The 12,906-nt window shown below is 40.2% G+C and overlaps 1 protein-coding gene and 1 non-coding gene across 2 annotated transcripts in view; one reads left to right on the top strand and one right to left on the bottom strand.

The window, feature by feature from the left end:
• The window catches only part of LOC126245881 (uncharacterized), a 695,521-nt gene that overhangs the window by 345,742 nt on the left and 336,873 nt on the right, over positions 1-12,906 (bottom strand). The window lies entirely within an intron of this gene.
• On the top strand, positions 2,576-2,647 carry Trnap-ugg (transfer RNA proline (anticodon UGG)). The gene has a single exon. It is a non-coding gene; the product is annotated as a tRNA-Pro (tRNA).

Here is a 12,906-nt window from a genome sequence, read left to right as displayed (position 1 = left end):
TGTGTGTCTTAGTGTGTTCTTTTATGGTACTGATGAGAGTTTTGCCTTGATAGGAAGACTGGGCTTGCCTGGCGTCGATCTGAGCTAGTTTGCAGATGATGAAGAATCTGGGTCAGAGTTTTTCAACTACTTGTCGTGGTGAAACTTAGCTGAACTGGTTAGACTATTTTGGAATTGTTTGCTAAATTTCTGCACGACTTACTCGCGATGATAACTCGTTGTTCAGGCTTGCGGCAGTATTCTTCCTCATAGCGAATGCAAACTCGTATGCTGCTCAATTTTGACTACATGGAAGCTGATAATAGTGATAATGCTATCTTTTTAATTCGTCGTGCTATAGATTCAAAGTATTCCTGTATTGTAATAGAGTTGCTGTCTTATTAATCGTTATGTACTTAGTATTCCGATGGCTTATTGTGAAATTGGCGCTTGTTTGTATTGCTTTGAGAACCTGCGTGTGCTTCTAAGTCATCTATACTGTTTCTAAAATAATATATTTATTAATGAACTTATTTCAGGATAATTTCCCCTTGAAGCGCGCCATTTCGTTGCTATTTGTCCGTGATACAGTATCAAACTGCAGCGTCACCATATTGTCCCTGAACATTCTTATGCATCTGAGGCCACTCACTGAATTAACTTTGGAACTACAAAAAATTGTAAATAATTATCCTCTCTTAGCACGAAATTAGGTTTCAGAAGCAGAAAGCTAGATCAATAACTGCAGTTTCGGCGACCGCTGTTTACTATATGTGCTGCGGAGTGATCTTGAAACTTATTGAGATATAAGATGGAAATTGTATTCGTAAATTGTGTTGATTTATGATAGATCGGTTTATCTTTAATGCAGATAATCAATGATTACATGCATAAGGAAGCATCCTCTTGAACCCTTTCTTTTACGCTACACACAGCTTACAATGTGTAAAATTTTAATGCAATGCAACAAATGCTTATCTCCTACACGTCCAGTTTGTGCTAACAAAAGGAGAGAACACGAAGTCAAGTCTTTCGTATAACTTTTGAGTATTAAAATACTCAAATGTATGATATTTTCTGTACGTTTCTCGCTCTCTCTACCAGTAGTTTTTCCTTGACTAATATCAGTTGCTTTAAAACTACGTGTGAGCACATAAATTATGTGCTCTCCCTCATATCGTGCTCATTTTCAAATGTGCCACCAGTTACTGCGAAAAAGGCTATGGAATTTTCAAAGGTAGATAATATCAGATTACTTTTATTCTGTTAGGTTTACCTTATACCTCTTTACTAACTCTTTTGTTGTTCTTCTCCTATACATGTTTTGCTTTTCTTACTATGCAGTATGTCACAATGAAATGTCTGATTTTACGCTACATTAGCGACTGGAAATGCGCCCTTTAAACGTTTATCTTACCTACCATGTCTTGAAGAGGAAATTTAGGAAACCACTTTTTTTATTTGATGCTTCTTTTACACTTGTTTCTTTTTTCTTAAATGTATCGCAAGTAACATCGCTTCGATTAATCCATACGCGAGTAACTAGTAACTCGTTTTTAAAGCTTTATCTTTCTTAGTATGTTTTCAAGTGGAATTTCGTTAATTCATTAAACTTTACATACGGTAAATAATAATTGAATTCACGCTGAGTAAAAGTCAGCAAACGAAAACTTCCAAGGAATACACCAAAAAAGAAAAAAGAACTTTATCAATCGACAGAAAATGGGAATATTTTACTACATCAGTTTGTTTGCTTTGTATCTACGTAACATTTTTAATCTATAAATAAAACTCTAACTGCCGCTGCAATAAAAAATACTCACAGTTATCATTTCGACAATGGTTATTAGTTGCCATTCAAGGTGAATAAGAACGTTGAGTGATGAAGTTCATCTATACCAATGCAGTGCAAATCATTGTAAAATTTGCTGAAGGTGGTATTGATATTGTATCGTACAGATATGAGAGCGTTGTCAAATACCGGATTTGGTGGCGCATTCCTTAAGGCACTGGACTTGCGTGCAACAGTCTATTACTGGCAGTCAAGATTTAGGTCACTCAGACGAATGCCAGGATGGTTCCTTGAAAAAGATCACGATCGATTTCAAGGGACGTTGCGCCCTTATTTCCCTCATATCCCGGCGCGGTCGTAACATTAACCTGCAATCATCCTGCCTTCGGACTGAAGATACTGGGCCATCTTTCAGACAGTGCAGTAGTTTTCTCGGTAGTTAGGTTCTGTTCCAGTTCGTCCTACGTTGAAGTTGCATTCCGAAGCCTATGAAATACAAAAGGTGTTGTCAATTTAATCTTCCTTCTTTCCGAAATCGTAAGAAATAATGTGACGATGCTGGCTGATGGCCTGAGACAGAAAAAAAATGAGACAGCAGTAAAAAATTGGGCTTTGGTTGGTACTTGGTTATTGCATAATAGACAACAAGAAAAGGACCATGTTTATCGTTTCGTGCGTGTGCTGTTGAGTCGGCTTCCTGCTCACAGCGAGGGAGTGCATCAAGGTTGCTAAGCATACAACTAGGTCGCCTCATCTGCTGTGAAAGCTAACGTCTTCCTTCATACTCGAACACTCTTCACAGGTGGCTCAGTGGTCTAGGGGTATGATTCCTGCTTTGGGTGCAGGAGGTCCCGGGTTCAAATCCCGGCTGAGCCCTTACTTTTATTTGTCCTAACCGCCTAACAACAGAAGAATATACTCATGAACTTTGGTATCTTTCATATTTGTACGTTTGCAAAGCAAAAACCGCATAGCTGATGAAGAACCGGCAAAATAATGAATAACATATTCTAATCGACGAATTGTCGAATGGTTCTATCAACGCCAAACCGCTAACATTCTTCAATTTCATGAATTTCACTCTGTGTATTTTGATTATATTGCCCTCAAAATGATGTAGTTTCAGTGAACTGAGTAAAGCATCGGCCTCTGCTCCACATGGTATCTTTCAGTTGTACGAGTAGCGTTCCATTTGAGTCTCGTATGATTACTCATAGAGTGTGAAATCAGAACTTTGGAGGATCTGACTTGAAAACATCTCCGCTTCCCCTTTAAAATTTAAACAGCTTGAAAGTTCACCAATGGGAAAATTTTGTAAAATATTTTCGCAGTATAAAATAAATATACAGAACGAGCAAGTAACTGCAATGCACTTAATAAGACCAAAGTCCTGGTAGCGTCTTATTGCGCGACTACTGAAGGATCACAGAAATTAAACCATGTCAAATATTTAGAGATAACCAATTGGAGGGACTTGTGCTCAAACCGTGTCGTAAGTTTAGTAGTAGGGAAAGAAGATGCCAGACAGATTCACAGGAAAAACCCCAGTAAATGCAATTCATCTGCAGGGTAGACTGTGAACAACTGTCTTCCGGGTAGGCCGAACAAGGTGTAAGTTCCTATGGGACCAAATTGCTGAGGCCATCCGTCCCTACGCTTACACACTACTTACTCTAACTTGAACTAATTTACGCTAAGGACAACACACACATCCAAGCCCGAGCGAGGACTCGAACATCCGACGGGGCGAGCCGCGAGAACCGTTGCAAGGTGCAATAGATCGCGCGGCTACCCCGCGCGGTCCGAAGAAGGTGAAAAAATAATAAAAAAAAGACATTTGACTCGTCATCGAGAGGTGCGGAGTTTAAATCCGCACCAAGTCTTCGTGATTTAGAATTTCTGCAGTTTTAATAAGGCTACTGAGGCGATGCCTACTTTTAAACAAGACTACACACAGCCTTCTCTATCCTTATCCGGCCAGAAGTTTTATATACTCATCTGAAATGTCTTAGATCGCGACAAAATCCCAATCTTCCTTCCTTATCTATCTCGTACGAACGATTCTTCGGTGTGATTCATCACTGTGGATCCTTTATAAGCGCGAAAATGTACTTCCAAGAAGAGCCTCTAAACATATTAATTCCCGCCAGACATATCTTTTGCAACCGACATACTCCGCAAGCCACTGTCCGATACGTTACGGAGGGTACCCTGTACCACCACTAGTCGTCTGCTTTCTTGTTCCAGTCGCAAATAGAGCGAGGGAAAAATGACAGTCTACATGCCTCCATATGAGCCCTTACTTGTATCTTATCTTCGTGGTCCCTACGCGAAATTTATGTTGGCGGTATTAGAGTCGCTCTGCAGTCAGATTCAAATGCCGGTTCTCTAAAATTTCTCAGTGTTTCTTGAAAAGAACTTCGCCTTCCCTCCAGGGATTCTTATTCAAATTCCGGAAGCATCGCCGTCACACTAGCATGTTATTCGAAACTAACGGTAACAAACCAGGTTATACTGAGCGAATTGGCTTAGGAAATGAGACATTAACAGTAGTAGAAGAGTTTCCCTATTTGGGCAGCAAAATACCTGGTGATGGTCGACGCACAGAAGATGTAATATACAGAATGACAATACCAAAAGCATTTCTGAAAAAGAAAAATTTGCTGACATCGAATATAAACTTAAGCATTAGCAAGTGTTTCTGACTGTGTGTGAAGTGTAACCTATTACGGAAGCGAAACGTAGACGATAAACAATTCAGACCAGAAGAAGCCAGAGCTTTTGAAGTGTGGTGCTACAGAGGAATGCTGAAGATTAGATGAAGAAATCGAGTAACTAACGAGGAGATACTCAGTGGAACTGTGCACAATGGTTCAACTTGACTAAATGGAGGCGTAGGTTGATGGACACAGTCGTGGCATCAAGGAATCGTCGATTTGGTAATGCAGGTGTATGTATCCCAGAAAATAAAACGAAGAGAAAATGAAGCATCTGTTCAAAAGTGATGGTTTTAGTGGTGGGACACATGACATAGACGACGAAAAAGAAAGTATTTTGGCGCTGACCTCAGTAATATGGCATAAGATTGTCTTTAGTGTCATATGTGTGCTTTTCTCGTCGTAACTTTATGACTCTCAAAGCCATTAGTCGTAACTGGAAAATGTGGGCTTGGTGATGCCTCAAAGTATAATTATTAGGTTTGATGCAAAGAAATCAGCTTTCCATGAAGATAACGTTGTAGTCAGACTTCGTTAAATGTATACACTACAGGCTCGATTAATGTACCTAGTAATTTGGAAATGATATTACACTAATGGCGTGCGCTAGTAACGTCGCAAAACCAAACACTTCAAGCTGCCTGAAATCGCGTAAGATACTTACAATTAGTAGACCACGATATTAGTTAGTCTTCTTCTATATAAAACAGAATGAAATCCTCAATATTTTTAATTAATTCATACCCATATATGGTATGGTGACCATCCCATCCGGAGGTTAAGAGAGAGATAACAAGCGTTCAAGACAACCGTTAGGACAAGAGTTGAAACATGAATGAGTCGTACATCAATTTTTAAAATAGTTAATCACGAAATTTACGCAGTACGCTGTGTGAGATGTATTCCGTACAGGAGGATTACGTCTTTGACTTTAAATTGTATTGTAATGATGAATGTAGGGCGTAAAACTTGTAAAGGGAAACCAACAGCATTTAGCAATCACTTCGAAATGGATGTAGGGTGCAGTAGTTACCTAGAGATGAAGAGACTTGCGCAGGACAGAGTGGCGTGGAGGGCTGCGTGAACCAAGACTTCGCTCTGAAAACCATAACAACAATCACTAAGTCGATAAAATTGACGAGTTCGGGCCTACAGACTTTTTTGTTTTCGCGTACCATCTGTAAATGGTGCAGACACAGGATAAAATGATCGTCGCACAGTACCACACTCCTACAGCGAATAATCTCCTGGCAGAATGATTGTGTTATTTTGCGTGAATTCATCGTGACAGCTCATATCTGAAACGAATTTTTACGTTGAAGAAAGTACGGAAACGCTTGCTGTGCGTTGTAAGTAGAAAGCCAGTGATTTTGAGAGCGGCTTAAAGCGGAACGCATGTCTGTGGAGGTGGAATGACGGAGAGTTATTTCGGAAGCTGCGTATAGATTTATGCGTTCGATGAACCTACAATTGCATTCGGCTGCGTCTGTAGCTCTCAATGGAACCACCAATCAGGAGTCGTTACTCGCTAGCGGTCCGGTACTCTAAATATAGGACCAGGAATCTACGGGCGTCCGAGCCACTAACAGCGGGCGACTTGAGAAAACCGGTCCTCGCGCGAGCCATAAAGAAACCAACAGCAGGCTAGCATTCCACAGATGTAGCGGAGCAACAGCCGACCAGGGCGTCACTGCCGCCGCAATCGTCCTGTTGTGTGGCTGGTCGTTACTGGCGTTTATCATCGTCGTCCTTCACTGTCCTCCCTGCTGGCTGAAGAGGAATCACTGCCACCAAGCTCTGATTCTCACAGGAGGGCAGGCCGTACACCGAAAACAAGTAAGAAATGCTGGCGTTCTAGTGACGATACGGACCGCAAATAGGGAATCCACTGACAAAAGCGACTTTGACAACGGGGAAATTACAGGGTGATTCAAAAAGAATACCACAACTTTAAAAATGTGTATTTAATGAAAGAAACATAATATAACCTTCTGTTATACATCATTACAAAGAGTATTTAAAAAGGTTTTTTTTCACTCAAAAACAAGTTCAGAGATGTTCAATATGGCCCCCTCCAGACACTCGAGCAATATCAACCCGATACTCCAACTCGTTCCACACTCTCTGTAGCATATCAGGCGTAACAGTTTGGATAGCTGCTGTTATTCCTCGTTTCAAATCATCAATGGTGGCTGGGAGAGGTGGCCGAAACACCATATCCTTAACATACCCCCATAAGAAAAAATCGCAGGGGTAAGATCAGGGCTTCTTGGAGGCCAGTGATGAAGTGCTCTGTCACGGGCTGCCTGGCGGCCGATCCATCGCCTCGGGTAGTTGACGTTCAGGTAGTTACGGACAGATAAGTGCCAATGTGGTGGCGCTCCATCCTGCTGAAATATGAATTGTTGTGCTTCTTGTTCGAGCTGAGGGAACAGCCAATTCTCTAACACCTCCAGATACTGTAGTCCAGTTACAGTAGCACCTTCGAAGAAAAAGGGACCAAAAACTTTATTGGCTGAAATGGCACAGAAAACGTTCACCTTAGGCGAGTCACGTTCATACTGAGTTGTTTCCCGCGGATTCTCAGTGCCCCATATACAGACATTGTGACGGTTGACTTTCCCGTTAGTGTGGAAAGTTGCTTCATCACTAAACACAATCTTTGAAACGAAAGATTCATCTGTTTCCATTTGAGCAAGGATAAAATCACAGAAATCGATTCTTTTAAACTTATCAGCTGCAGACAGTGCTTGAACCAATTTCAGACGATAAGGTTTCATAACTAACTTTTTTCGTAGGACTCTCCACACAGTTGATTGTGGAATTTGCAGCTCTCTGCTAGCTCTGCGAGTCGATTTTCCTGGGCTGCGAACAAATGCTTGCTGGATGCGTGCTACATTTTCATCACTCGTTCTCGGCCGTCCAGAACTTTTCCCTTTGCACAAACACCCATTCTCTGTAAACTGTTTATACCAACGTTTAATACACCACCTATCAGGAGGTTTAACACCATACTTCGTTCGAAATGCACGCTGAACAACTGTCGTCGATTCACTTCTGCCGTACTCAATAACACAAAAAGCTTTCTGTTGAGCGATCGCCATCTTAGCATCAACTGACGCTGACGCCTAGTCAACAGCGCCTCAAGCGAACAAATGTACAACTAAATGAAACTTTATAGCTCCCTTAATTCGCCGACAGATAGTGCTTAGCTCTGCCTTTTGTCGTTGCAGAGTTTTAAATTCCTAAAGTTGTGGTATTCTTTTTGAATCACCCTGTATTATGACCCGGCGCCTGGGAAGAGCATCTTTGAAAAGGTGGACCTGGTCGGCAGTTCGCGTGCTACTTTCGTGAGCACCTGCGGGAAGTGATTGAGAACGGTGAAACTACAATTAGGCGAGAACGTCTATGAACGATTAGTAGACCGCCTGAGCAGCCTTCTTAGGGGGGTAGGACGTCAAACGGGTCGACTTGGAGCAGGAGAGGCACCACAGGACATTTTAGTTTGCACTGTCTATACTTTTACAAATAAATTCATAAAACTTTGTCAGCATGACCGGGAAGGATTCAGAATTCACACTCATAGCAGTGGAAGTTCGAAAAAATAACGAAGTAATTTTTTTTTACATGTGAAATTTCATCATTTTTTTCATTTACTAATGGCAGCATTTATTGCTATAGGTACACTTTTCTTCTTAAGTAAGAGAGATTCTTCGATGAATTTTGCACAGCATACAAATCATACTTAAATGTGTATGAAACTCTAGAATTTTCCAAATCTATTAAAAACTGTGGTAAAAATTGAGGTAATTAACTATAAAATTTGTGTTTTTCTTAAACATGAAGTTTAAAATATAACAGCTCATTCGTTTTTTGATAAATTAAATAAATTCTAGAGTTTCATACACCTGTAAGTATGGTACGTATGCTGTGCAAAATTCATCGAAGAATCTCTCTTACTTATGAAGAAAAGTGTACCTATAGCAACAAATGCAGCCATTAATAAGTGAAAAAATAATGAAATTTCGCACGTAAAAAAGAAAATTATTTTGTTATGTTTTCGAACTTCCACTGCAATGAGTGTGAATCCTGAATCCTTCCTGGTGATGCTGACAAAGTTTTATGAACTTATTTGTGAAAGTATAGACACTGGAAATTAAAATGTCGTGTGATGCTTCTCCTGCTCCAAGTCGGCCCGTTTGACGTCCTCCCCCCCTTAAACTGTTTGCCATCTAGTAAAATCATCAGAACGTCGAAACCAATTGCAAAATGATTTAGACAAGATAGGAGAGAGAGCGTCATTAATATGATCGGCGTGTTGGGGTGGCAATAAGAAAAAAGGCGTTTTTCGTTGCGGTCAGATCTTTTTATGAAACTTCAGTCACCAACTTTTCCCCCGGATGCGATTATATTTTCTTGTCGTCTACTTACATAGGGGGAAAAGGGAGAAATGATGCTTGTAACAAAATAAATCAGAGCTCGCACAGACAAATTTAAGTGGTCGTTTTTCCCGTTCGCTGTCGGAGAGTGTAGGTAGAGAAAGTATCTGAAGGTGGTTCAATGGACCCCCTGCCACACATTTGAGAGTAGAACTGCAGAGTAGTCATGTAGACGTCCAGGCCTCATCACGGAACTTGGAGGTCGGAGGTTACCCGCTCAATCCGAAACATTTCCGATGTTGATGCTATAGCACATTATAAGAAATACTGCAAAATATTAAAGACTGTAATACGGATGTCAAAGCAAATATATTACAAGGAAAAGATAGTCATATCAGATAACAAAATAAAGACAATATGGGATATAGTGAAGGAGGAGACCGGTAGAACCAGAGATGAAGAGGAACAAATAGCATTAAGAGTAAATGATACATTGGTGACAGATGTGTATAGTGTTGCAGAACTTTTTAACAAACATTTTATAACTGTTACTGAAAAGATGGGGTTGTCAGGTTCGGTAGATGCTGCTATGGATTACCTTAGACCAGACATTTCAAGTAACTTCCATAATATGAATTTGACTCTCGCTACCTCTGCAGAAGTAATGTCCATCATAAAATCTTTAAAATCAAAAACATCTAGTGGGTATGATGAAATATCAACAAAGTTAATTAAAGAATGTGATTCTGAGCTAAGTAACATATTAAGCTATCTGTGTAACCAGTCGTTTATCAGTGGAATATTTCCTGAATGGTTAAAATATGCTGAAGTTAAGCCACTGTTTAAGAAGGGAGATAAAGAAATAGCATCAAATTTCCGTCCAATTTCACTGTTGCCAGCATTCTCAAAAATTTTCGAAAAAGTAATGTACAGTCGTTTTTATAACCATCTTATCTCAAATAACATACTGTCAAAGTCACAGTTTGGATTTCTAAAAGGTTCTGATATTGAGAAGGCTATCTACACTTACAGTGAAAATGTGCTTAATTCATTAGACAAAAAATTGCAGGCAACTGGTATATTTTGTGATCTGTCAAAGGCATTTGACTGTGTAAATCACAATATCCTTTTAAGTAAACTTGAATATTATAGTATAACAGGAAATGCTGCAAAATGGTTCAAATCTTATATCTTTGGCATGAAACAAAGGGTGTTATTAGGAAAGAGACATGTATCAAGCTATCAGGCATCATCCAACTGGGAACTAATTAAATGTGGGGTCCCACAAGGTTCCATTTTGGGGCCCTTACTTTTTCATGTGTATATCAATGACCTTTCATCAGTAACATTACCAGATGCCAAGTTTGTTTTGTTTGCCGATGATACAAACATTGCAATAAATAGCAAATCAAGTGTAGTCTTAGAAAGATCAGCCAATAAAATATTTGTGGACATTAATCACTGGTTCCTAGCCAATTCTTTGTCACTAAACTTTGAAAAAACACACTACATGCAGTTCAGAACTTGTAAGGGGTGTCCCAAGAGTATATGTCTAACATACGGTGACAAGAAGATAGAAGAAGTGGACAGTGTAAAATTCTTGGGATTACAGCTTGATAATAAATTCAACTGGGAGGAGCACACCACAGAACTGCTGAAGCGTCTTAACAAATCTCTGTTTGCAATGCGAATTTTGTCAGACAAAGGGGATATAAAAATGAAAAAGCTGGCATACTATGCTTACTTTCATTCCATAATGTCATACGGGATTATTTTTTGGGGTAATTCATCAAGCCAATCTAAAGTTTTCCGGGCACAAAAACGTGCAGTGAGAGTTATATCTGGTGTGAACTCAAGAACATCCTGCAGAAGCCTGTTTAGGGAACTAGGGATACTAACTACCGCTTCCCAATATATTTATTCTTTAATGAAATTTGTCATTAAAAATATATCACTTTTTCAAACCAACAGCTCAATTCATGGAATCAATACTAGAAATAAGAATAATCTTCACAAGGATTTAAAGTCACTTAGTCTTGTACAAAAAGGTGTGCATTATTCAGGAACACACATTTTCAATAACTTGCCAGCAGCCATAAAAAGCTTAACAACCAATGAAATTCAGTTTAAGAGAAGCCTAAAGGATTTATTGGTGGCCAACTCCTTCTACTCCATTGATGAATTTCTTAGTAAAACCAACTGATTTGTATATAAGTACAACATAACTTCTGCACAATTTCAGTGCAGTAATGTGTTCATTGAAAATTTGTGTGTGTGTGTGTGTGTGTGTGTGTGTGTGTGTTAGTATAATCTAACTTCTGCACCATTTCAGTGCAGTAATGTGTTCATTGTAAATAAGTATTACAGTAGTTGTATTACCTTATAAATAAATAAAAAACTTTTTTATTTTAACTTCAGTGCATTAGTATTTGTACAATGACTCTTAGTGTTCATTAAAAAATGACGATCATTCCACTTGGGACCTGTGGAATGGTACATTAGCTTATTTGTTTTAGTTGTAAATATTTGTCATGTATTGTTGTTTTTCTGACATGTTCCACATCCTGGAGGACCTCCTCACTACGGATCAATTGGAATCAAAGTAAATCTAATCTAAATCTAATCTGTAAAGAAGGGTAGGCGGCGATCTGTGGCAGCTCTGGCGACTGCAAAGTTGGTAAAGGCAACAGTGTTCTAGAGCACATTATTCTGAAGACTTTGCTGAAGAGGGGGCTTTACAAAAGCGACCCCCACGTGTTTCCATGTTCACCGCTCGACATCGTCAGCTGTGATTGAAGTCGACACGGGAGGATACATTGAGATTAGACAGCTGATCAATGAAAACGTGTCGCCTTGTCCGATGAATCTCGTTTATTGTTACATCAGATCGACGGGCGTGTTCGTATGCGCCGTCATCCGGCTACTCGAGACACATACACCACGCCACAGTCAGAGGTCGGTAGGGTCAGTATTATGCTGTGGGCTCCCGTGGAACCTGTGTTGGCATTCGAAGTCGCCATGACAGCTGTGCACTATGGAACATCACCTGCATCCCTTCATGCTCGAAGTTTTCAACGACACCGATGGCGTCTTCCAAGAGCGTAAATGTCCGTGACACAAGGCCAGAATCGTGCCACAGTGGTTTTAGCACGGTAGAGTACTCAAGCTGAATTCGTAGCCATAAGTTTCGCCCGCTCGAAAACTGGCGGAACACTTTTCGGGCGCATCAGGCGCCAGCTCCGTGTTAACAAACCACAGTCTGACGCAGACAACGTCATTAAAAATCTGTCAATTAATATCAGGCTTTAAGCCTATACTGCATTGATAGTATCAGTGTTGTTACTTGGGACAGAAACCTTATGCCCTACAGAAAATGATGAACGTGTTTATTCTTGAATGGAAAATGTTCAGAAAGATCTTTGGACCAATGCGCGAAGAGAACACCTGGAGATGTGAAAGAACCAAGAACCTTCCGACTTGATGAAATATTTGAACATTGGGCAAAAAATGATGGCGCTGAGAATATGCCTAGCAGAAGTCACTTACCGTGCCAAAGCTGTGGTTACAGGGAAACCTGATGGTATCCGCCCAGTTGGAAGACCAAGGAAGCGCTGGTAGTATGAACTGCAGAAGAACCTTCAGCAGATGGGTGTTTATGAGAAATGGATCCAAAGTGCACAAGATCGCCGTCTAACGAGGAATATTTTAAGGTCGGCACGTGATTTTCAGTGTCTGTGATCGCCTATAAGTATGGAAGTATGTATTATACGAGAGGTGTTCAATAAGTAATGCAACACATTTTTTTCTCCGCCAGTTTCGGTTCAAAAAATACAGAATTGGTCGTGGAACATCGTTGAGTATTTCCGCTTCAGTCCCTATAGTTGCATAGCATTCCGACTGGTGGCTGCGTTACACATAGCCTTCAAAGTTGCGTCTGTAAAGGTGCGTTCCAAGCAGAAGCTGTTATTGAGTTTTGGCGCAAAAACAGAGCTGGCAGATACTCATAGGCTCTTGCGGATTGTCTACGGAGACCTGGCAG

This window comes from Schistocerca nitens, chromosome 1, assembly GCF_023898315.1.
Source record: "Schistocerca nitens isolate TAMUIC-IGC-003100 chromosome 1, iqSchNite1.1, whole genome shotgun sequence".
In the NCBI taxonomy this organism is placed as follows: Eukaryota; Metazoa; Arthropoda; class Insecta; order Orthoptera; family Acrididae; genus Schistocerca; species Schistocerca nitens.
Note: the sequence above shows the minus strand (reverse complement) of the source record. Positions and strands in the feature narration are given on the sequence as shown.